General features: G+C 38.2%; 1 long non-coding RNA gene across 1 annotated transcript; it reads left to right on the forward strand.

The window, feature by feature from the left end:
- The first annotated feature begins 9,583 nt into the window (after positions 1-9,583).
- Positions 9,584-10,469, forward strand: LOC138139084 (uncharacterized). The gene is made up of 2 exons (XR_011162206.1): positions 9,584-10,025; positions 10,208-10,469. It is a non-coding gene; the product is annotated as an uncharacterized lncRNA (long non-coding RNA).
- The last annotated feature ends 15,742 nt before the right edge of the window (positions 10,470-26,211 follow it).

The following is a 26,211-nucleotide window of genomic DNA, read 5'->3' on the forward strand; positions in this document are numbered from 1 at the left end:
ATTTCGCAACAAGTTTAGAAAGATGATCTCGTGTGGTTGTTAAGTACTCGTTGCGTTCGTAAAGTTACTTTTTCTCTCCTTTCTTTCCAAAAGAAATCAAAGGGTACTTACTGTGGTGTCCCGCAAAGCTCTATTTTAGAAACAATCCTATATCTAATTTATTTCAGTAACATCTCAAACTTCATTGTTTGACACAAATCGATTATTGTTACAAAATAAAAAAGCACACTGCTAATATGTGATGTTATCGGGAGTATTTGTTAAGTTCGTGTTCAATCAAATATTAAATTAAATTATAAGTGCTTTAAGATTAATTTCTAATTTAAATTTGTTATCAAGCCTGTAAGATTTATTTTAATAAATTGGATAAGTATTTTCACTTTATTTTATTGCTATAAATTATTACTGCAATCTATCTTGCAGTATACATACTCTGGTATCTTGTATTTAAAATCAAATTCTCTTCATCTGAAATTTTCCCGTTTGAAATCAAACAAATTTGTACTTGCCGTGTGAGATCGCGCATTCTTCTGAGCCCTCTTTCTCTTAAAAACCCCCATTGGAAACGCACCCGCAGCTGATTCAAACATTAAAGTAAAACTTTCGTCGATAACTTAAAACAATTACCTTCCATTATCGATGTAATCGTCCCAGTATATTGTTTTCGCATCATAGCGGGTCCATTATCGAACCCGGCAACGGCAACGTGGTGGCAGACGGTGTGCAAGTTGGTGGCTCGTATCGCCAGTGTGATCGAGTCCTCCGGTAATAGCCATCTATTGTTTTCGTGTAGGAGGATGCAAGAAGCTGATGCTATAAAATTAGCCGCGCATATCGCGGCTCGTATCGGAACTACCCACAAGCAGATTAATCGCGGGAACCACCCCCTCCATTGTTGGACGGACGTGGAGAGATCCCAGTTTAAATAAATAAATTTATTATCGTCTGGAGTCGATCCAAAAACGTGATACAATCGATTGTAGACAGAACGGAAAACACGAACGGAGTCGTTGCTTGATCGATACGAATTCCAAACGTCAGCAACTGTCAGTTGTCATATCTGTCATTAACAATTCTATTTTACACTTGGATAACAAAAATTTAGATTTTTATGGTTTGAAAATCATATTTACTTATTTTTATAAAAACCAGATGGACTCTGTTATGAGACTTGAGGGACTTTTCGCCCATATAACCCCGGTCCGACCATCGGTAGAGACCGCCGGCGGAATACTGTCAAAATCGAGTGCCTTCAGAGGATGTGGTCACTGTAGCAGTATTCGCTTCCTGTGTATGAGTCCACAGGATTAGATGAGGAAAACCTTTGAAAAAAAGCTCTTCCAACTACAGTCCGGCCCGGGATTCGAACCCCGGACCTCCCGAATTTGAACCAGTTACGCCTCTCACGCGGCCACGGCGTCCTCATACAATTCGCTCAGCTCCTAGAATTTAACATGAAGGAATTTGTTTGTGGCCACCTAGGAGAAGTTCCGAGGACCTCCAGAGGAGTGCTGAGTCACAGTTTGAGGAGTACCGGTGTAAATGACAGAACAAGAGTTATAACCATTTAGTTATGAGAAAGTCATAAATTGTTTCCAAAGGTTAATGTGAACATAATGAAAACATTATTAGTTTTATTACTAATCAACTAATACTAAAACAGGAAGTTAAAAGTACGATCATGGATAAGTAGAAAAAAATGACATGGACTGTGGGAAGAATCTCGAAAAAATTTCTTTCGTGGATGAATTATCGCTTGTTAAAGAAATAGACTAAATCGCGGGGGCCCCAGCTCGGCGCCCTGCACCAGTCCGTGTTTTCGACTCGGAAGACATTCTTGTCGATCTGGTCGCGTTGTTTAATGCGCCATTTAAACGCAATAATAGCACCTCTAACAAGCACGGCCGGGTACGTCGTGGAAAATGCAAACAATGCGAATTACAATCGCATTTACGGTAAAGAGGAACGCATTATCTGCACGTGCTCCGATGGAAATTATTGGACGATCGCCGGCGATTTGGTTCAGCGCGGAATGCGCACCGATTCACAGATAATGCTGCAAATATGCAAACGAATTATCTCTTAACCTGCGCAGATTAGAGCGTTTTTATTGGCGAGCCGACGATTTATGGGGCTGCGGGATTTTTTAAGCACGAAGCTTGGTTCTTCGTTAGTCGCTGCCGCTCTAGTTTGCGACAAATCGGGACGGACTGGTATTGGCGGATTTCCATCTCGCTGCTCGACTAGGACTTCTTATCTTGTGACGTGAAGGTCTAAAATATTTTTACACATGTGAAGGTAAATCCGACAAGTAAAACTGGCACTGGGCAAAATTTTCAATCTGATTGAACAGTGCATCAATCATGATATAAAGAACTTGAATTACATCTGTCAAACAGCTGAAACGTACAGCAAAAAAAGAAAGAAAGAAGGAAAGGAAGAAAGAAAGAAGAAGTGCGGAAGAGAACGATTTGCGATTTTGAAATATACATTTTCTTACATTGTAGCGCAACTGCACAATATTAAAGACAAATTCACGTGTTTACTTGGTTGCCTAGAGACGAGGGGCTTTAGGACAATATGTTTTAAAGTAAAAAACCCCAAACTGCATTAAATTTTATTTATTGAAAAACTATAAAAAGAGTCGTATTAAACTAAATTGTAACTTTTCATCAAAGTAAAAATAGTTTGCTCTTAGAAAACATTTTTCTGGTATTACCTCATTGATGCAGAATACTATTTATTGAAAAAAACGTAGCATCAAGTTGCATTGACTTCATTAATATCAGTGCACACAGTGTACGTTTACAATTATTTTCTTCTCACAGTTTATTAATTTATTAATTTTCTAAGGTGCTGTTTACGTAACCGTGCACGTCGAACGTGTGGTGTTCCTCAAGTGTCTACATTTGCTCCTGTGCTGTGCACATAAATGACTTTTCTTTTCATTTAAGAGGAGTTAAGTTCTCTTTGTGCAGACGATACTACTGTTAGTAATCAGAGAGCAACCATTGATATTGTTAACGATTCAACCAATTGGTCTTAATGTTAAGCTGAACTGCTGAAGAACGGTTCACATCAAACAATTAGAGTGTGAGTAACGATAAAACCGCATCAGGGATATTCTAGTTAAAAAGTATCTAATGATCACCTCATAAACTCTTCTAATTACATTTATAGGTAATGAATTATATTGGAAGAAACACACTGAGTACGCGGCTGACAAAATTTTCTTGTGTGTAAATATTCTCCCCAAAAATTATTTACGAAGAGCATCTCTTTTTCTCATTTTTTTTTTTGAATTCTTAACTTGCTAAATAATTTAAATTTCTCCTCAAACGCACCACGGATTACAGATCACGATCAGCTGTCTAAATCTAACCTCACTTTTTGCGCTGTGTGTGTTTTTACTCTGCAGACTGACGAGTGGTGCGTTCACAATCGACTCTTCAACGCCAACTTAAATGAATACCCGATATATTAATATTGAGAACAACAAATTTGTACTAATTTGCTGTAAATGTCAAGAGATGGCGCTCGAAGTTGAAAGCTACCACAGGTACAGCGACACTTTGCGTACAAGTAGTGGAGGCATCTAGAGCTTGATTTGTCTTCAGTAGGGTCATAACTGATCCATTGTAGATTGTAGCGAATGACGATTTTTGGATATGATCATGTGATTAATATCCGCTTGTCTACTGCCGAATCGCAACGGCAGCAGATAAATAACTGACGCTACAACTTGACTGAAGATCACATTTTTGACAAATTAAAAAATAATCATTTTCATTAGTCATTTCTCTGTGTCTTAAACTTGTCTTTGTCTTTAGTAATTTTACATTTGACTGTGGACATTTCAACTTTCAACTCCTAGGATTTGAAGTGTTTCAAGTCCGGTTACCAAAAAAGCGCTACTTCAACCGTTTCTATAGAGATACACAAAGGCGCAATTTTCGACTGCTTTATTATGTAGTTTCACAAGAAACTTATTTATTTTCAGTCATTTGTATCACTTTTTAAGTATGCCTTTAAACTGGTTCAACTTAATAAAATGTGGTAAAATTCTTTGGTGTTCTTAATAGAAGGTTTTAAATGAGATCTCATTAGTCCTGTGGACGCCATAATCTAACAAATCCAGACAGAAACTAGAAACTATTAAATTAAGACCCAAGAAAATTATATTAGTTTTAAAGTATTCAGTTTTGGACAGTCAATTAAGGTATTTAAAATTTTATAGCCTTATTTAATAACAGCTATTTTGTATCTGGTGTCAAAAGCCCTGTCACTTTCTGTTGGGTAACGATTATCGAAATGAAGAACCCAATGGTCAAAGTTTATTTTTGAGTAACTGTCTTTAAAAACATTTTATTAGCGTAGCCAGACTATCAATGATGGGTTAATACCGTTTTAAAATGGATATAAAATCTTTGGATTAGCGTTTGATGCACTAGAAGCTTTTAAAACTCTATTTACTAGACAATTTGTATCTAAATTGCATCTTAAGCAACTGCCACAATCGTCTCAAAACTTTCCTGAAATCAATTCGTTAGCATAAGAATGGTCCATCGATTGCAACACCGCAACGTGTATGTCAAAATGTTTAAGATAAACAATTGAAAGTAATAAATGAGAAGATGTGGCAAAATAAAATTGCAAAAATGTCGGATAACTTGTAAAAGGACTTAAGAATGTCATTGCACCATACCTTCAAGATTATTTGTCTTGCACTAATCCAAAACTCGCGGAAGCACTCCCTAGTGCATCACGCTGTATATTTTCTCGAACCACACTGTTGAATAATTGCAGACGTCTCGCATGTTTCACTTTTGTTTAATTCATAAACACAACGCACTCACGGCGTATTTCCGATAATACTAAGCAACGAACCCAATTACGGCGGAAAATGAACGCAATAAATATTAATATAATTTAGATTAATTATGCCAATCAATGGAACCTTCACATTATCTGTCGAGAAAATCCGACGCAAATCATTGCCGTTTATACGTTTTTATTGGAATTATTTCGAATTCCATTTGTTGTAAACAAAGCAGTTTCTGCAACCGGCGTCTTGCATTTATCAATTAATAATCATGCGACATTGCGCCACGGTTGATTAATGGCTCGCGTTGGGAAATTACCAGTGCTTTTTCATAATTACTGTTGATCAAGTTAATACAGAACTGCCATTTAATTTGGTTTAAATTTTTAATTTTTCTTGGGGGACGTTTTCTGCCCTTGATGGTCTGTTCTTGTATTCAGCGTGCTATTACTCGATTTACACGAATCAAGCACCGGTAACAATAACAACAATAGTTATTTTCATATGAGTAGGGCTGTTGGATTAATTTTCAGGCATGAGGCCGAAATTTGAAGCACGAGGCGTCAGCCGAGTGACGCAAACAGGCCAAATACCTGAAAAGTGACAAGGCACGAATATTGAATAACGCTTTTCGTGTTCGTTTGGGCAAAGTCTTAAGAAATATAGGTACTTGTAAAAAATATTTTATTATTAAATCTGATGCAATTTAATCTAGTGTTACAGAGAAAATTTGTGGTTAAGTATGTAGCAATAAATAATAATTGGAAATTAAAATATGCAATATTATATACATATACTTAAAGCCCCAACAGAAATTTATAAAATCCAAAATATATAATTTTTCAAAATAATTTTTAGTAGAATATGTTTTTTTTTAATATTTGTATTATTCTTAGTGGTTCAACGTTTCTTCCTTATTTTGTCCACTTCATGGTTTCGCCGCGAGCGCCATCAACTTGAAATAAGTCAATTTCTTGATCCATTTTTTGTACAACTGAGATTAGAATCTGAATGTCATTTTCTCAATTATTGTAAGAAAAATCTCCGTCAATAAATTACTCCAAACAAACACTTGTTGGAACGTTTCGGCCTCGGCATCGCCTCCCCAACACCTGCACCCAGTACCGACCAATGGACGACACGAAATAAATTAGAAACATACATCATAAATCAAGGTGAGCTGATTGGGCACAGACCATTTAGAGCAAACCAAGCAGTGACAGTAGCCCAAATTAACAATCTATTTGCATATGGCGCGTTAATTTACGAGCGGTGAGTAATTGCGGGAAATGGGTCCCCGGGGGCGCCACCGGTGCCCACACCGAATGCGAACAGGATCACCTGGTTGGGTCAACAATGGCTTGTCCGCGACGTTTGTTTCGCCGATGAGGACGGCATTCTTCGTTGTTGTAAAAGGTCTAGTAGGCCAGTAACGAGGTTTGAAAACAATCGACTGCCGGAATGAGCAACAAACAAAAGAACGGGGGAGACAGACAACGGACCCTAATGACCAGTTGGAGCGAACAATGGAAGCGCGCGTGAGTCCTCTGCCTTTCTCCTGTCATTTCCAGCACTCTCCGGGGGCTTCCTGATCGAGATCGGAGGAGAAAAAAGAGAGCAGTTTTAGGTTGACCCCAGATTATGATCTTTTTGTTTTGACAATGTTTTGGGAGAAACACTGCTTGGAACTGATTGTTCAATTAATTTCTATCTTTTTGAAACGAAAACCTCAACCTCTCTTAGTTCCTTCTGATTAAGATTCCAGTAAAATAGTCAGTGCAAGAAACGAGCTTTGAAACAAACCAGATAAGAAGCACGTTGTTGTAAAATCTTTTTTAAATTACCAAAGAAATTCTGCAAAATCTGAAGCAGCAAAACACTTCTGTGTTTGACATTGCTTTGCCTTAGTAGAAGCAAAAGGACAAGAGAAAAACAACTACATTGTTAATTATATCGCGCGTTCAAATGAAATCCTGGGCTGGGAAGGCGTTGGAAACCGTCAATTGTTGTGCTTTTTTAAAGCGTAGATTAATTGGAGCATGTTGACAGCTAACCTAAAATTTAGAGCCAAAAAAATGTTTCTTTTTTCTTTCTTTGCAAAGTTTTACATTAAAATGGAATAACATAACGATTTTTATTCTCAAAGCAGATATCTAAGGGCACCCTTCGCTGAAAACAAACATGTTCAATTATGTCCAGATTAACATAAACAAATGTCATTTGTGTTAAACGGCGGGAAATTCAAACTTTACACTGTTCTAAACGCTTTATTTTTTAATCAATTTCTTTTCTTTCTGTTTTATTTCCTTAACGAAAGAATTTTATAAATGTCATTGGTTATTGGATAAAACGACCGAAACGCTTTGGTCAAGCACGTACATCATTGTTGAAAGTAATAATCCGAAGAAGAAGAAAACTGTAGCAAAACCTTCTAAAGTATGATTTCCGTAGCGGCATCGATTTTTTAAAATGTTGTTTTTTATTCGTCACCATTTTAACCCACTGAGACTGTTTCGCTTCTTTTTGCTGCCAGTGTAGATAAAGGCGACCATTCATCTTCTGCAGAAACGTTCCAGCATTTGGCTTTTTTCCCCAGAAAGTCTGTTTAATGAAATTAGATTCGCAAGCGGCGCATTCGCAACGGTTAGATAAACACATAGAAGAATAAGTCAATGATTTGTAGCGTTGTCGTGTTGTTCTTTTTGGTCGGCCGTCCTGCCCCGTGGGTTCCCGCACTTTGCAGTCTACGATGTAATGGGTGCTTTACATTTATCTCGACCATCTCTGATCCCTATCTCGCCCACACTGCTAACCATTGTGCGGTCGTATCAAGAGCTGCCTCAGTGCCAGCCTTTTTATAAATCCCTCTTACTACCAGCGCAGGTGTTCCGATGCAACACTTCTCGCCAAGAACTAATTACAATATCGCCCATCGGGAACCATTCCGTCTAATTATGATAAAAGTTCCATTTGTTAAAGTCGCGCCGATCCAAAGACCAAGCGAGATGAAGGTGAAGTCGTGCTCTGCTAGATCTTCACAAAAGAAATCGCTTAAAAGTGCCAACAAATGCTGAGCTTTCAGTTATTTGCTGCAAGTTATTTTTATTGTTTTAGTAAAGTTACCAATCTGATAAAATTAAAAAAAAATGGAAGCAAAGATTATTTAAATTATGTATGTATTTGAAAAAAAAAAATTAAAAAGAAAGTAAATCAGGCGTGTAAAAATAATTTTAATTTCCGTTAAGGGAAATGTCAAAATTGACAAAAAAATTATCCATTTTTCATTAAACGATGCTACATACTTCCAATTCAGAAAGGACAGACCAGATTTAAGAGATCCGGCAAAAAAGAAAAATTACAAAAAAAAAAAGATATTTTGAATAATTCAAATACATTTTTGTTGCTATTTTCGGATGCAGAAAATTGTGAATGGCAAGAAAGGATAAAAAAATACAAATCTTTAAATAAATAATGTTTAAAATATTTTATTTAAATAAAACCTGAATATTCAAAATTTAACAAAACTGAAATTAATTTTTTTCAGTGTTTTTCCTTACCTAATGGACTAATCTCCCCCTTCGTACTTTCTCTCCTTTATCGTGTTTAAAAACGTATTTCTCAAATTTAATTAAAAAATAAATTTAAATATGTAATTAAAAACAAATTTTAACCTTAGTAAATATTCTACAAAAAAAACCTCAACTTGAAATATAATTCTAAACACAGTAAATGGGTCATTATTAACTTTTCACTGTAATAGATTAAAAAAAATGAGTCGATTTTTAAAAAAATTAATTTTATTTAAATAAAATTGGATTATTTAAATTTATCAAAACGTTTGAGTGTTATTTTAGTTTTTAAATTCTTAATTTTCATTATTAATTTAAAACTTTGAAAAAAAATTTGCATTGAAGAATCTCAATGGCGAACATAACTTCAAATTTGTAGAACAGACAAATCGTTTCATTTTTCACGGAAAATATTTTCGGTTCAAATCTAATGGAACAAAGTCTTAAAGCATCAATCTGACATTTCTCTACATTTTCCACTATTTTTTAATGCATCACTCCACATTACCTGGATTTTATTCGATTTTTAAACTTTCAAATTTTAATTATTTTAATTAGTCGGAATCGTCGCCGGCCATTTTCTGGAATCAGCTGGCAACGATGCGTAAGTTTGGCAAGGTCGAATTCACAGAGAAGATGCGACAATTATTTACATTCCGACGATTTTTTGTCGGGTTCACTTACGTCATTTTTCTCTTCGCTATTTTTGTTTTGCAATTGTTCCTTTCTTAAATCCATTTCTTCAAACACTTTCACCTTTTTGCAATCTGACGTCAACAGCTCATCACTCGCAAGTCGCAATGGCGCAGTATTGCCAGATTTATTTCGCACAAATAACAACCGTAGTCAAATCAGTTACAATTTTTTTATTTTCGATTACTGAAATATTTAAAAATTCAGTCTTGGATTATACTGTGGCATAGCTAAATGAAAACAAGTATTTTATATGCCCACGCGATATGCGTTCAGACAACGTTTATTTTGTAACTTAAAAATATAGATGTATTTTGACTAATCAGGTGCTAGATGGTAGAAACACTTTTGCAGCAAGAAAAAATAATATTTTATTTGGATAAAACATAACTTAGAAGACAGATTCTTAAAACACTTTTTTAAGACACTTATTCTTACACAGTTTGTAAATTCAACGATAGAGGCGACACTGTCGGTCTTGAAAATACGAGGTTATAATACAGCGTGATCAACAAGGACTGAAGCTGTTGGCAGCAAATGACAGCAAAATATTCCCAAAGTATGAAAATTTTTTGGGCGTCAGTGTTGGCACCCGCTGCAAGTTGTGAATGTCAAAAAATTTAGGTTATGTTACGGGTTGGTAGTTTTAAAACACGATAAGTACAAAACGATCAAAAACAGTATAAAAAGCAATTAGCCATATCTACTTAATTAAATGGCCTACTGTTTCGATATTCATAAAAGCGACAGGCCGTGCCCGCATGCCCCTCCTGAGAAACAGAAACATATTTTATGCGTTATTATTTTCGAGCTGAAAGTCTGCGGGATGCAAGGATTGGATCTGGGAAAATTTGTAAGGGTGGAACTTCAATTTCTTCTTTAAAATGATTAGGCAACGTCCATATGACAAGCCTGTAAAGTAAGGAAAGGGATTTTTAATGGTAAGAATTATTAGGCCCTGCATTAAACGTGCCCAACAAAGAACATTGGATGCGTGTGTTTTAAATAAGAATCACACCCTTTTGGAGTGAAAGTTTTCGCATTGAGTTTCGAGGGCTTTGTTCCATTCTACCTCGAACGTTCTCCACTGCATCTTCTGTGAGTGTAGATGTTCTACTTGTAGGTTTTGCCTTTTTCACATCACCTGTTTGCTGGTAACGTTGCACCAATCTCGTGCAATGCTGCCTAAACGCAACTAAGATAACAACTGGCTCGGGGAACATTTGTTGAAATTGGTGAAATGCATCGTCCGTGGTCCGTGGAATACTGCCAACCGTTAGCAGCATCAAAATTTCCAGTCCGAAAGTACGCCATACCAATAAAAATGTCTTGCTCTAGTGTAAAAACCATTTTAATTAATAAATTGATACAAAAATGACACTTGATTTTGAAGTTTGAATTTGCCCGTCAAAATTGACAACTGAAAATGTAATGCTACCAACTTCACTGAAATTTTTATCATTTTGTCATTGTTGCCAACAGCTTCAGTCCTTGTTGATCACTCTGTAGAAGTTGTAAATCACAATTTAATTTTAAAAAGTGTTTAAAACAAAAAAATCTCAGAAAATAGGACTTACACGGTTTTTAATGAAAGCCAATGATATAAGAAGTAGAGTTATATTTGTAAGACAAAAATGGCTTGATGAAAACCAATGAACAAAATATGAAATATGAAGGTTGATACTTCAAACAATAATAACAGAACTCTGTTATTATCATGCATATAAATTTTATTTGGTGTGTTTATTTTTAATTTTATAAATCTCTAAATACCACATTATAAATCAAAGCGATTGTGCCGGTGAGGGGAGTTAATTAAAGATTCCAGTAGTTTTAATAGCTTAAGTAGCAACTTCCATGGATTATAAAAAATACTATTTTAAAAATTTTAATCCAAACTGTTGGTAATAAATACTTTGGAAGTAATTTCCTGTTTGGTCGGCAGTATCAGATCTGTGTTTATGTCTTTTAACAAATAAAACAAGTTATAAAAATTTGTTAGGAGAACCAGGATAATATCTTTAGTATTATAATAAAAGCGATAGAAATATTTCAGATTTACTCGTAAAAGCCTATTTACTGTGAGAAATCAGAAACACTTATAAAAATATATGAATATTTTGTGTGTTACCATAAGGTTTGTAGAAGCAACAAAAATAAAAATAATAAAAAAGAATATAAAAAACATTCTTTGAAACATCGCTGAAAGTGTTCTTTTTAACATTTTACTATTGTCTATTTAACGTTAATTTTGTTTAAAATGAATTAACCTTACAATGGAATTTCCCGTAGTTTCTGCTGCATAGTAAAAAACACCGCGTGCGGGAAATAGTTGTTTCCGCACTCCGACGACAACCGGGAAATGCCGATTTATAGGCTGAGTTCAAAAATATTTTTTTGAGACCATGAAAATGAAAACACCACAAATCTCTTATTTAGTGTTAATTATCTCGGTCTTCCACAAGACATTATTTTCAACACTGTTCACGAACAAACTGGACCAATTACAGAATTTTTCGGACGGACAGTTTACGATTTGAAGAGATTTTTTCTTGTCGTTAACGTCTTAAATCTGGACCTCAGTAATAAATACTTGACAACAGCTGAAGTAATTTCCTGCTAAATCAGCGATAGCAGATCTTCACCGGTGTCTTTAAACCAAACAGGACACGCCGTAAAAATTTGTTCGGGAACCGCGATAACATCTGTGGCTCACATAAAAATATTTAAAAAAATAGACAGAGTCCCGTTAGAAAAAAACAAAGTATGTCGCAAGTGTATTTTTCGCCACAGTTTGATCCAGTAATGACAGCTCCAGTCGGTAGAATTCCGTCGCCGCGAACCGGAGAAGAAAGAGCATTCCGGGTCCGCGCGATTGATCCTCCGGTGCGGTTAACTCTCGGACTCTTCAGAGACTTGACGGTGCCGCGATGATTAGTTTCGGTCCGACGGCCGGGCCGGGGGTATCGTACTTCGCATCTTCAATTATCTGAGCTTATTATCGAGGAATGCTAAGCTAGCTGAACGGGTCGAGAGACGCGAGATCGACTCGAAACTACCGGCGTGCTGCCTCCGTTTCATGAAGAAATACGCCAAAGGCGAGCCCGCGAGCCTGCTTCTTCGATGACCGACGACCGATAAGGCCGCGGTGACTGGACGACCCCGCCTGGGACGTCGAAATCGCGGAGGCGCTCCGACGGCCAGTAATTTGTCTTCGGCGGGACGGGTGTCAACAGACCCGGCTTAAACCAGTAGTCGCTGGTGCCCATTTAACCTTTTCACTATTAATGGTCCGTCATTTGTTCGACTGCAATGCTGCATCGGCTGAAGGGAGCTATGCACACGCATGTTGTGCTGAATTCCATCGAGAGCGGAAGAATGCGCGGTTTTAACAGGGAATTGCAGGATGGCGGCGCTGGCAAAAATCAAAGCTCGTAGATATACCTACTAATTTTTTTAAATATTTATCGATGGGAGCCAAGGATTTAACAGCTTCTGATGAGTGCAGTAATGAGAATTGTTGGTGCGTTTTACCACTAAGGGCTTCCTGAAGGCTTAATTTGAAAATTCCAAGAAGTGAAGGTGATAGCTTTGAGGCATATGCATTTCTAGAAGACTTTCTTTCTCCTTTACATTTTTTCGTAGAGCAAGATGTGCTTTACGGTTTTAGATAGCTAAAAGCACAACTACGAGGAATTTACGTTGCAAGAACCTTACGTTCTAATAAGACGGCAACCCTCAATGCACCCACTTTGACAGCTGTCATTCGTCCAAAATATACTGTCATATTTATTTATTTCCTAAAAAATTTTAAAACTCAAAAAATTGTATTTTACTAGAAGGGAGCCAAGTGCATCTTTTCATCCCGAGTGTAATTATTCGCCTCGCTGCATTCCTGCAATAAACTTACATTGGAAAAGAAAAGAGCAAAAAAAAATAGCAAAAGAGTGCATACTAGATTCTTGAACATTTTGTGTATTGTGTTTTTAAAATTTTTTTTTTACTTTCTTGTACATACATTACCTTATTTTTGTGTAATAATCCCACTATCAATAAATTAACTGAGTCGGTTGTCCTTTTGCACCCAAAGGACTAAAAGTGCTACTTTACCCCTTCTTTTGAGAAATGAGAAAGAATGATTTAATACATTTTCCTTAAATGTTTTATCTTTTTCTTTAAAAAAATGTTGTCCAATCAGATCGCTGTCAAATTTGAGTTTCAACCAATGATAAGCACTCAACTGTGAGGATGCATTGATTAATGCATGACGAGGTAGAAATCAACCGAGTGCTGTGGCCTAGCGCCTAGCGCGCCAATTTACATTTGGGAGGTCCCGGGTTCTAACCCCGGTGCCGCCTGACCAGGTGTGGGTTTTTTTCAAAGATTTCCCCACATCATCACATCGTGGTATGTCTGATATTACAGATAAGGCGAATGCTGGGTCAGTATCAACCTCTCAGTACCACCTTCCTTCCGCACCCACCTCACCGTACCCATCCCGAAGAACTCTTGATATTTATACGAATTTAGCAAAACTGGACTAACTAAACTGTGCACTTGTTGCCATACTAGTTTTTTACTTTTACGAGTATACTGCCACAACTTTTATATTTAGAGCAATGCGGTTGTAACAGCGGTAACAAGCAAATTGTGGAAAAATATCTCTCGTAATGAAGAAGTAAATTTGTAGCATTCCGTCTAAATCAACTGAAAAATGTTCCCATTTTGATATTACACAGTATTTTAAGTATTTAATTATCGTCATTAACACCACTGATAAAAGGTTTTTCGGTGGGGCCGTCATCGCGATCCTTCGACGATCCCAATCCCTGCTCGCTTTTTGTTCGTGTAGGAGTCGCATTCTCTGGAGATCTGTTGCTATGGTCATATCCGCGACGACGGTGTCCTCTGAACATGGGTGAGGTGAAGCATGACCGACCAGCTCACGGTATGCTTGTGGGAATAATCGAATCATTTAGTGTCAAACGTGCGACACTGACCGAGACGACATCGGTACCGCTGTCTTCGCTCCACATCGCCGACTCCTCTCAGCAGGATTTAATCAAATTCCGGCTGGAACGGTGGTCCATCTTGTTAACACCCGAGACTAATTGCCGCCAGTTGTCACAGACCACAACCAAAAGATGACAAAATGTAAACTTGCAAATCGCGAATTTATCACGACGAAACTGAAGCTAAAGTACTTATCAAATGGGAGAAGAATGGTACACGACACTTGTCTTCATTGCTTTTCGAAGCTTGTTCTTCATTACACTTTTTACACTTCGTTTTTGCAAGTTTAATGTATGTCTAAGATGTTATTGAAGTACCGTAGGTGCTCATTCGGCACTTCATCACTGGACAATAAACGTGGAAGGCATCCGATGTCTCGCCGGAATAAATCACAGAGCTTTGAATCAGAGGAAGAGATTCCGATGATTTTAATGCCCTATAAATAAGCACAATGAATGTATTCTTGACGATATCGAGTGTACAATCTCGACTAAAATTCATTAAGACGCATCGAAATGGAAGGTAACGACGTGCAAAAAGAAGAAGAACGACATGAGCTTCAATCATAACAATAACACTAGAGCTAAAGAGGCGCAATAACGATTAAACGAAAGCTGCTATTCACTCTTGGATGTTTTCCATCGGAAATCAGCGAAAAAGTACTTGGAAGAATAGAGTAATAAATGTTTTTTTTTTTTTGGTATGAGAGCAAACGTGCAGGAGTTTGCCCATCCTGAACTAATTAATTCCGATATCTAACATACCATTGGGAACACAATGTACGCTCCCAGGTAGCGCACGCTAATGGGTGATATTCGATCAAGGTGGTACCCACAGTCCAGGTGGGCTCTCTGGGGTACTCTGGCGCCAAATCTTCACCAACTGGACACAGTACACAACCAGAATCTTCAAATCGACGAACTGCACCCTCAAGATCGCCAAAACAATGGTACCGACGCTGTGACATTGACAAGTACTGTAAGTACCACCTTTCTTCCAGTTCCAATTCCGGTCAACCATGCGGCCGTTATCTATTTAAATGGACAATAACTCGACGCGTATCTGCGTGGACACATATGCGATTATCTCGTGAAAGCATGGAGTCCCATTAATGGCCATTGGCGTTCCAGTTAAGCAAGGCACGTCCATCACACTGCCGTGATTCGACTCGGATTTGTTAATTGTCTAAATCGGTATTGGTTCTTTTAAGGAACAGGTGCACCGATGGGCAATTAGATGCGAGAGCGTCTCTGCAACGATTTGCATTTGTAATTTTGAAGATAAGGATCAGGAGTGGACGCCAACATGGTCTAGTGTTTGAGTACCGTCGCTGAAACGCTAATGGAGTGGATTATTGAATTATAATGATGGGCAAGTCGGAATCGAGAAGATTTTTTTGGGCGGTACTGACTTATCAAATATCAAATTCATCAAGTCTGCAACAGAAATTGGAAATTTGCTTCGGCCTTCAAGCACATGAGAATGATAATAAATAAAATCGATTGAACAAAATGCGCCAAAGAGTAAGCGAAGGACAATCAAAAATAGAAAAGGAAGAACTAGACAACAATTTCTATGTGGTGTAAGTAATCAAGCGTTTCGTAGATCATCTGGAGAAATCAACAGCGAAGAACTAGACCCCCCTGAAGAGGGGCGGGCTGCTGAGGCTTTCCAGAGCCGTTTCAGCCACATTGACGGGAAGATTCGGGATGGGTACGGTGAGGGTGGGTGGAAGGAAGGTGGTAGGTACTGAGAGGTTTGATACTGACCCATCATTCGTCTTATCTGTGATATGAGACATACCACAATGTGATGGTGTGGAGAAACCTCTGAAAAAAACCCACACCGGCGGCACCGGGGTTAGAACCCGGGACCTCCCGAATGTAAAGTGGCGCGCTAGGCGCTTGGCCACAGTACTCGGTCTGTGAAAAGAGTACAGGTAAGGAAATTAAAACGACACGTCGCTCTCAAGACAGTCGAGACGAATGAAGCCGAAATAATACTTCTGATGAAGATATTTGGTAGAAAATGTTGTAATGTTATCAAGAGACTAGAATGAAGCAGTTCTTTCGTCATTTTATTTTTTACATATCCTGATGATTTAATTGTTCTGTGAAAGAATTTTCTTGTGTTGGCTAATTCTTGATCAGCCTCCTTTGTTCATAATCTGTTGCGTAAACTCGTCCCGTTAATGAAACAATTATTCCAATTATTAATCAGCGTTTTTGCAGCGCAGATTTTCCCCCGGAGCGTCCAAATTCCGTGTTTAATGGTGGTCCGTTTGGTTAGCACCTGCGCCTAATTGTGCCCAACGCAATTACCTCCTGACAATAAGAGAAGCAGCACAAAAATGTGTTGTGGCGGTTTGTCTCGGGGCATTTTGATGGATAGTCCGTGCATGTTGGCGAGCTGCCGGGTCATGTCACTCCCGGATCATCCATCAATCATTCGCCATTAGTTAGTGGCTTTTATAACGTCTTAACATGGACGTGGTCCTTTCATTAGCTCGAGCCATCATTAATAAGGATGTGGCAGGACTGCTGGTCCGAATTCGTCGGGCTGCGGGATAGATGTAATTGGCCGCGGGTCGTTTGGAATGGATCTGGTTTGATTGTTTGCTTGACAGGAGGCCATCAGCTGCGGTGACGGGAAAATTGAAAAAGTAAATGATATGATTTATTGCTGGTTTTCGTTGAGGTGGCGCACTTGTGGAATTTATTTCACCGGGTGATGAGTTTTCTTTCAACCGTATTTAATTTAATGTGCATCTCTGTCAAAAGCACCTTTGTCCTCGCCTGTTTTCAAGCCTCGGCTGCGCCTCGGCCAGAAAACTCACACTCGGACGAAAAACATGCACTTTTTGGCCTTGATACGCAAATAACTATTGAATCTGTTTAAAATATATTCATTTATCTTCGTGCCATACATCCTACTTTATCGGCACGGGTGTGGTAAAGATGTATTTCCGCACGTGTGCGTATAGTTGATAAAGGAAACAAGTGAAGAAAATGAAGCGTAGAGAAACTTGTATGCTCGTCGCGTATTATTTCACGTATGTGATTACAAGAACTCGGCCGCGCCTCGTTGTGCAGATTTCACAAACCAATATCTTATTCGTTGTGTAAATATTTTCGAACGAAATTTCATTAGAGTAAAAAACCTAAAACGACTGAAATCATAAACTCGAGATCCAGTAAATTATAAAAACAGAATCGACCATGCTGCTTTGAATATGCATTTTTCTATAAACCGCTCGATCAATCCCATTTTTATAATGGATGGAAATGAGCCTCTCCGGTCGCCGATAAAACGTCACAATCTCCTCGATCGGAAAAATTTCGCATAATTTCTCACCGAACACGCAATTAACGCTACCTCGCTCCAATAATTGCGAAATCATTTAGCTTATCTTACCAGGAATTAATCTGTGCGCAAAGATTAAGATCGTATCGGTTTAATGGCGGACGACATCCATTTCCAATGAGAGGCACTTTTGCCGCCACGCAGAAGCCGTCCTGCTGCAGGATTCGGCGGCGCCCCCATCAACTGACTTAAGTCAGTATGACGTAGTGACGTAACACTGAGTCCGATTGTAGCGAAATTGCATCCAAGAAGCGACCGTATTTTTTTAATGGTCTTCCTCCGGCAATATCGTTACGATATGGATATTAAATATCAATTTGCGTAGCGGCTTTCATTCTCGCCGGACTAATTGTTTTATAATTATTGCAGACGGTGAGGCGTCGGAATGGTGCCGAAAAGCCATCTGGAATTGAACACCTGAAGAAAAATCGATTTTCTCTCGTTGTTTACGTTGTTTTATTCCGAATTTTTCCCTTTCTGATCTGATCTTTATAATGTCATACGTGCCAGGTGTTCCTGTCATGCGTTCCAAGGCGGTCACGGTTTTATTGATATTGTTATTATTATATTGGTTGTTGTAATAATAAATTAATCAAACTTATGCTGCAAGTGTGCGGTGTTATTCCAACTTTCCTGTGTATTAATCTTGACAACAACACTTTGTGTGCGCTGTAAAATCGTAAAATATTGTCGAGAGTTCAATCGGAAAAAAAAATAAATGTCGTATTTTATGGGTACACTATCAGACAAACAAACATTTTGTTAAATAGTTTAATTTTATTGCTCTTTAATATTCTTGTATCTCTGGCTCAAAGTTTTGTCCGAGGAAAAGAGGACACTTTCTTGCACCTCTTTCTGTTTTTAATTTATTTCATGTGACGTTGCTCACGGCAAGTGTGCTTACTGTGATGCTAACATTAACGATCGTTTTCAAAAAAATTTGGTTCTACTATTGGTTTGCTAAATGTATTGATTATTTATTTTGTAACTTTTTCATTTTGCTTAAAAGTGTTTAGATTATTTGTAGAGTAAAAAATAACAACGTACCTCATTTCTAATCAAAACTCTTCGGATGACTTGGAAATCCATTTTATCTCTGAAAGGAAAAAAAGTATTTAAAATAGTCATTTGTGTATTAAGGCCAAAAAGTGCATCTTTTTCGTCCGAGTGTGAGTTTTCTGGCCGAGGCGCAGCCGAGGCTTGACAACAGACGAGGACAAAAGGCACTTTTTGGCAAGGTGTGCATTAAAAATCTAAGTAGATACTTAAAAAATATTATTAGGCTTTCTTTTGATTTCATCTGCTTTGTCGCCACGCTTCATAATTTTTCAACCAAACTGAAAATATCCAGAAGAAACATATTATGAAAAATTGTCGGTTGGCAGGCCTGATTATAAATACACACTAGGTAGGTAGACTGCAGTCATGATCACGCCCGTTCCGCAGCTTTGCTAAAGTATATAATCCGCAATCCGCTTTGAGAAACGCAAAGAAACTTTAGTTTGTAAAGACTCTCCATCAAACTTCAACAGTCGCGAACTTCTCAACTCCGCGTTACGTTTATGGTCACGCACCTTACGCACGTTGAATATTCATGTCGGTTTTAGTTGATCCGTCCGTCATGACCAAATAGAGGGCGCCGTCTAACGTCCATCTCCTTTATTAGGCAGAAGACAGAAGCGTCACAGGTCCAGTGGTTGCTACATTTCACCGTTGCATTAATATTTAAATTTATGTAGAATTATTCGATAACTGGCTCGGTCAACGCCTTCTAGTTCGCTCGGTTCACATTTTTAACACCGATCAATCTCCGATAATTATTATGCTAAATTAGAATAGACGCACCACACCTGTTGGAGGAACCAAGTTATTTCCTGGAAATGTGCCACCGTTCCAGGAACCCGGTTCAAGAAACGGTCGAGTTGTTCACACTTTTACGGAAGAAGTAACAACAATATAACAACAGCACCAGTATTGTGTGATCAGTGAAGTTAAGCAACATCGAATGCGATCTATATTTGGATGGGTGGCCGGCCCTTGTTTCCTATGAATCAATTCCGGCATGGATGTTGTGTAAAAATTTCATTACTTGTAGAAATATCTGTATAAATAAATGCGGCCTCAATGCCGTGCCCTCTTTCATGTGTTTATTTGTCTAGAAAGTTTACACCACAGGTGAACCAAAAAAAAAAAAGAAAAAGAAATACAATACACACCTACCGAGCATTTCTGCAAACTAATAGGTCAGTTGAATTTACCCAGTCAAATAGGTCAAGAAACAAATGCTTTATGTATGGTATGTTGACAATTGGTGTGGTGTAGGTTGTTTGGTTGCGATAAGTGCTTTCGTTGATTTTCTATTAATTTTTGAACTTTTTTTTAGAACCCTGTTCGTTGTTCTTCCACCGTCTCTTTCTCCAGTTGCATTCTTGGAGATTCTCTGAAGTTATTTTATCACTTAAATTAAAATCATTTCATGAATAATTCGATTTGTTTGTTCCATTCTACCCAAAATAGCTATTTAAGTAACTAGTTAGGAAATGCCTCATTTTGTGTAACGAGTGGGATATGGCACAACTTAGAGAAAATGCCATTTCCTAAACTGGTGAAATGATTCATTTCATGATTTGTGTTGAAAATGAGCAGTTACATTTAGTTTACTCAAAGTTTCGTTTACACAGTCGAGTTTTTACACATCTGTGATTTGTAACTTATAAAATCTAAATATATGCGAACGTGTTTTATTCAAGTTCTGATATGTTAAATGGTATCGAAGAGACCCCAGAAAATACAAGATCATAAGTAATTCCGAGAAAATCTACACCAAAATATGGATTTTGTTTCGTCACTTGTGTTGAAATGAATTTTTATTTCATCGGTTGCAAATTTTTTATTTCGTAACCAGTTGCAAAAAGGCGACGTTTCGAAAGTCCAGTCAATTTTGATAAGTGACTTTGACATATCAAAATTGGAGAAAGAGAACACATTACAATAATAAACGAGTTCTTTTGCATCTTTTTATTGTCGATATATTTGCTCCTTAGTGTGCCATTAACTAGTTTTATTTTGTCCATATTCGCCATCGCACATGTTTGCCCATTTTGTTTATTGCTCGTAGCACTAACAGTAACCAGTTTTTTAAATTTATCTTCGATCTAAAAATAACTAAGCAAAACATAACCACTGCAATATAACGGAAAAATAATAAAACTACCAGTTAAACTTTTTAATTCGCATTTGGGACAGTTTAATCCACCATCATCTTACGGTTACCGCTTATTAAATAAACACAGGAAATATAACGGAAGCGACAAAAATGCAATAAACGTAAAAAGTCATAATTCATTCGGCCATACCGCCGTCTTAATTTTAGGTCAAGTGTCTCTCACCTTCCCCGTAAATTCCTACATAATCGGCCGCCTTTACGCCACGCAACATAACGTACCGCATAAACGCATAATCGTTGCAATTTTGCGTTGTTTATGGATAGTTAGAGCGGCGCAAAAGTCCCGCGGAATCCAGCAGCGGCTGTGGCGTAACTGGGAAGTTTCCACCTGGGGCTAGATTACTCGTATGGCTTCTCCAGAGACAAACAATTTCATCAAAAAATATTTGTTACATCACGTTTCTTCGAAGAGTTATATCAAAAGAGGGAGCAAGGTTGGAGTAGAGCACACTCGTGTAATTATTGCCCTCGCCGCGCAGTATCCTAGCACCCTGTCAAGAGAAAATTTGTGTGATTTGCAACAAGGAAGAATCCGTCATCCCGTTGGAAGAATTGTTAACCGGAAAGAGTGTTAATTAATTTGCCGCCATATTCCGTAATCTCAGTACTTCTCAACGGCGAGTTGTATTTTTTGCGGCGGCAACAAATTACCGTCCCGACTTTCTTCGCCGATCCTAACGAAGACTTATTGGTAGATGAAACGTAAGTACGGGCAAGTCGTGTCTCGGTTATGACTGCCAGGACGCGGCATTTCGCTTGAGTTATCTGATAGCCGTGCCGGGTCTGACCCTCGCCGTGCACGTGCCCCTTTTAATCGGACGTGAGCCGTGAGCTCCTGGTCGTGAATTTCGCAACTAGCCACGATAGGCTGTTGGCTCCACGCCGGACAACACAAGTACCAACACCAGCGAAAATACCTGATAAATGAAAGGTATAGAATTGGTCCCTAAGAGGAATCTTGAGGGGCGCTCGGACCAGACTGAAAGAAATGAGCGGGACAAACATTTTTTAAATAAAGTGTGTCAGATTTTCCTTGCCTAAAAGAAATCACGAACAAAAATTTTAAATTGTTAATATTTTTTCAGAACCAAAAATTCTTAGTGTAAGGTTCGGTGAAGTCTGGTATACAGGGTGTTATTGAAAGTTGTACAGATATTTTAACCACGAGCTACTGGCTTCATGTAGAACTCGGAAAAAATATCTAAAAAATTCTGTCAAAAAATAAAATGACATTTATTTTTTGAGTTACAATTTTTTTAATTGCTTTTAGTCTTCTACGTTGTCAAACAACCTCGTAGGTAAAATTTCGGCACATTTAAAAAATACACCCTGTATATCATGTTTTATAAAATGTACGCCATTGTTATATGCGAGAAGATCACATACTCCATGATGAGGAATTTAAGACAAATGAAATAAAATATATGATTTAATCTTTGTTCTTTTAAATTCAGTTCCAAAAAAGTACTCTATATTTGGTACTACTTATTAATTCTTGTCAGTACCAACGAACGAAATTGTTAGGTTAGATTCTTGGTGCGAGTGCTTTAACGTTCTTGCCTACTGTGCACGTTAAGTACCACCGATACATCTGGTACCACAGCTTTTGTTACAAATGTACAACAAAATGCGAAACCAGTTGTCCCAATTGAAATTTTAAAGCTGCGGTACTCTTCCTCTGGAGCATTCAAAGTTTGCGTGCTCATCTCGCCATCATTTACCTCCGGTACTTGTCCGTCCATAACTATTCCCCAGATTAATTCGCTCAAATTCCACTTTCCTCCTTATATGTCGTTGCAGAAGCTCGCCGCCTGCGATCCAATGTGTGCCGCGAATCCACCATCTAATGTAATTATGAACGATGGCTTCCATGCGCTCACCTGATATAAATCGTCTTGAAAAATCGCCATTTTGACAGTGGCGCACGTTATTAATTACGGCCGACAGGCCATAACAGTTAATCACGCCGTAATTTTACGCCGATTTTTAACAGATCAAGACGTCCTCGTAAATCCGAAGGTAATTACAGATCGCATCGTCACTTCTGGAAAAGTGCACCGAGATGTCGTTAAGCTGCGCTCGCCGACAGTCATTTGTTGCGCGAGTACGACAATGTTTCAACAAGGGGTACTTTCTGCAGGATTCTAAGATAATGTGTTTTTTTGTTGAAATCAAAGTAATAGGTACCAACATAAAATAAAATACACTCAGTCAACTGCAAAGTGACAAGTGTGAGTTGTCAACTGTCAAATTTAAAAATCCAGAAGAGGCGGCACATCTATAGACGCATCCGTAAGCCACGCCAACTACGATTTATTAAAATTTATAATAACCCTGTAGATGGCCAGGACTAGCATGCTGCAATTCACTTTTTGCATCAATCACTGAACTCACTCAACCACTCGCGCAATAAACGTCGCTAATTAATCGTCGGTGAAGACCCAGCTTAACAGTGAGTACTGTTCCGCTACCGCCATAATCCGTCGATTATCTCTCGATAAGAGCCCATTAATAATTAATTACTGTCTAAATTACAGCGATGGGCGTTCAAAAATCGATCCCAACATGAACCGGAGCCCGAATCCGGACTTTCGCATAAGCACGTCGAGATTTATGGCGGGTACGGAGGCGGCACGTTCATCTCTGGTTTTTATTAGGTGCGTTCATGTGATCGGAATGATAGACGGCGTTGTTGCTTCTGACCTGTGGTTGCCATTCATTTTTTTTTTGTCTTGCGAGGTTGCCTCCATTACACAATAATTACGGGTTTCGAGCCCGGATTGCGCGCACCACACGACCGCCGATGCGAGGTTGTTTATTTCTGATCGACGGCACGAGGGGCGCTGCGGAAGGAGGTATCCTTCAGGGTGTGGCGGTTTCCTGGTGGTTCTTCCTTCTCTTCACTAGTTTTCCACCGTTACAAATTCTTACCTCGATAAGAAATTTCAAGTAGTACTAACTCTATACGGTACTATTCTATTCTACAATTTTATCCAATCAAGTATAAATTTCGTTAGAAGATACAAAGTAGATTCTCACATACAAAGAATAATAGAAGTGAAATGATCAATTTCCGGCTCAAGATTCTCATTTTGGGCTTTTCCAGTACATCTACAAACTCCCAATTAGATTTAAGTACCGGGATCTGCGACTTCAAGGCAATTCATCTAATTTATTGTTCTTGGAAGAATTTATCTTAACACATGTAATATGTAACCTTTGATTTTATTTTTAGAAAATTATGAAGACAATGATTCTAAGAAGCACTATCAAAAGGTTGAACACATTTTCAAAATGGATTATTATTTTTGTTGCGATGCGTAAATCACTCCATCGCTGAGTATGAACTTACACTTCTCCACGATCCCTATTTTGTGGCGCTAATTTTGAAATTTCATATCATCTGTCAATGTCTTTTGTTCAATAGTTATCAGTGAGTGAAGGTTTCTCTTTCGTTCACTTCACTTTCGCTCATCGTTTTTCGCTCACTGTCTTTCACTCACTGATTTTCATTCGCTCGTAAATTTTTCTAATTCTTTCTGATAACGTTATTTTGATTTTTTAGGGAACATTTGGTACCTTGCGGTACTTGCCTCTTTCAGAGCATCATCCATCATCATCATCCATTTCCACAACTTCCACAACGTGCACACAGCCACTTTATTCATGTTTACAGATTTTTTAAATTTTGCATTTTATTTTTTCTATAGCAACAGATCACGCAATTCGCGTGAACGAAAGCTTTACCTTCTTCACTCGTACTGTAAATAAATATTCATTATAGATTCTTCTGATCAAACCTCCTATAGAGAAAAAATCTTACAATAATTTACTTTCAAACTAAGATTTTGAAACACTAGATCTGGATCTTTTTGTCGTTTTGTCAATTTATATTTTCTTTTATTTTCTGCTTTCTATTTAGTTTACTTGTTCCAATTTTCTAACATTATTCCAACCTTAATGGAAAATGATAGATCTGTTGCAACTTTGCGCGAATCAATTTTTCCGCCCGCGGTACCTACGCATTCCCTTCCATTAGTACCAATAACTCCTGGCACAGTCCTTCAATTATTTTGTCACAAATTGAGGAAGTAAAACTGGATAAAAGGAATTTATTGCCCTAGTCAAGGCGGAGCACCATTATTACTAGTACCCAACAAGTCCAACATAACGTACGACCGCCGACCAGCACCGGGTACGACACCTGCCCCGTCCGGACACGATCCGGAGTTTTTTTGCATCAAAAATCCTCTTTATCGTTATTCCCCGTAGTCCGGATTCCCACAGCTTTAGTACCATTTTAGTACCGCAGCTCTGTCTCGCCTTATAAAATTATTACGCAATAAACCGCATTTATTTGTTTTAATATTTCACGGATCGACGTCCGTCTTGCGATCGTAAACAACTTTCCTCCGGAACGCGCACCTCCGATTGAGCCATAACGCGGATTCTTGGGTTAAATTTAAACCGCGTTTAAAATATAAACCGCGCCGGTAGCTGCCGTTTAAGATCGAAAACATGTTTCGATCGCGATCACCTCGATCGTTTGTAAATGTTGAGCTCTTCGCGTGCGAGTTTGTTAACCTGAGAGGATCACCGCTTAAACGGTCTCTCAATTGGAGTAAAATCGTATAAAATGGGTATTTTATGGATCGGGAGACGCAAATGTTGCGGATTTTGCTTGTTTATGGCGCTTTCCCGTGATCTGGGAGCGCAGAGGGCGCCACAACTCACAACAAACGGCGCACTAACCAGATGACAGTCTACACGAGGTACTGGTACTTTTTGGTGCAACAGACTCGATCCCCCAACTTTCTAAACACCATCCGACCAAGAGAGCAGTACCATCTACGCAAAAATTAAATAGTCATAGGTTTTTTTTTAACTGGCGGCGCAGAGCACAAAGTACCACCCTCACAATCATATTCGACCAAAAAATCTCTCAACTGGCTTCCTTTTTGAAGGTTTCTTTTCCGGTACTCACGACACACTTCCGAGGTAAAGAGGTTGGTTGGGACATTGGAAATTGATGTTTTGCTCGTCCAGGCGGAAGCCCTAAGAAATCTGTTACGGACAAGCAATTTCGTTTCAATTAGCGTAAGCTACGCCATAATTAAATATGCACCTAATGCGTAATTATACCTTCTAAATGTAAATAAGACAACTGCCAGTAATGGCAAGATGAAAATAAAGCAAATTGCTTGTAAAACTTCTCACGGTAGCTAGGAATGCGGGATCGGGTATGTGATTAGTGACATTTCTGGCCGAGATCGGGCTTCCGGCTAACAGGGTCAGTGTTGAGCACCACCTAGATAGAAATTTAATTTAATAAATTTTTAATTTAGATGAATACAGAGTGATTTTGAAAGTTGTGCAGATATTTTAATCACGAGCTACTGGCTTCATGTAGAACTCGGAAAAAATATTTAAAAAATTCTGTCAAAAAATAAAATGACATGCTTTTAGTCTTCTACGTTGTCAAACAACCTCGTAGGTAAAATTTCGGCACATTTTAAAAATACACC

The sequence above is a fragment of the Tenebrio molitor genome, chromosome 9 (genome assembly GCF_963966145.1).
Source record: "Tenebrio molitor chromosome 9, icTenMoli1.1, whole genome shotgun sequence".
NCBI lineage: Eukaryota > Metazoa > Arthropoda > Insecta > Coleoptera > Tenebrionidae > Tenebrio > Tenebrio molitor.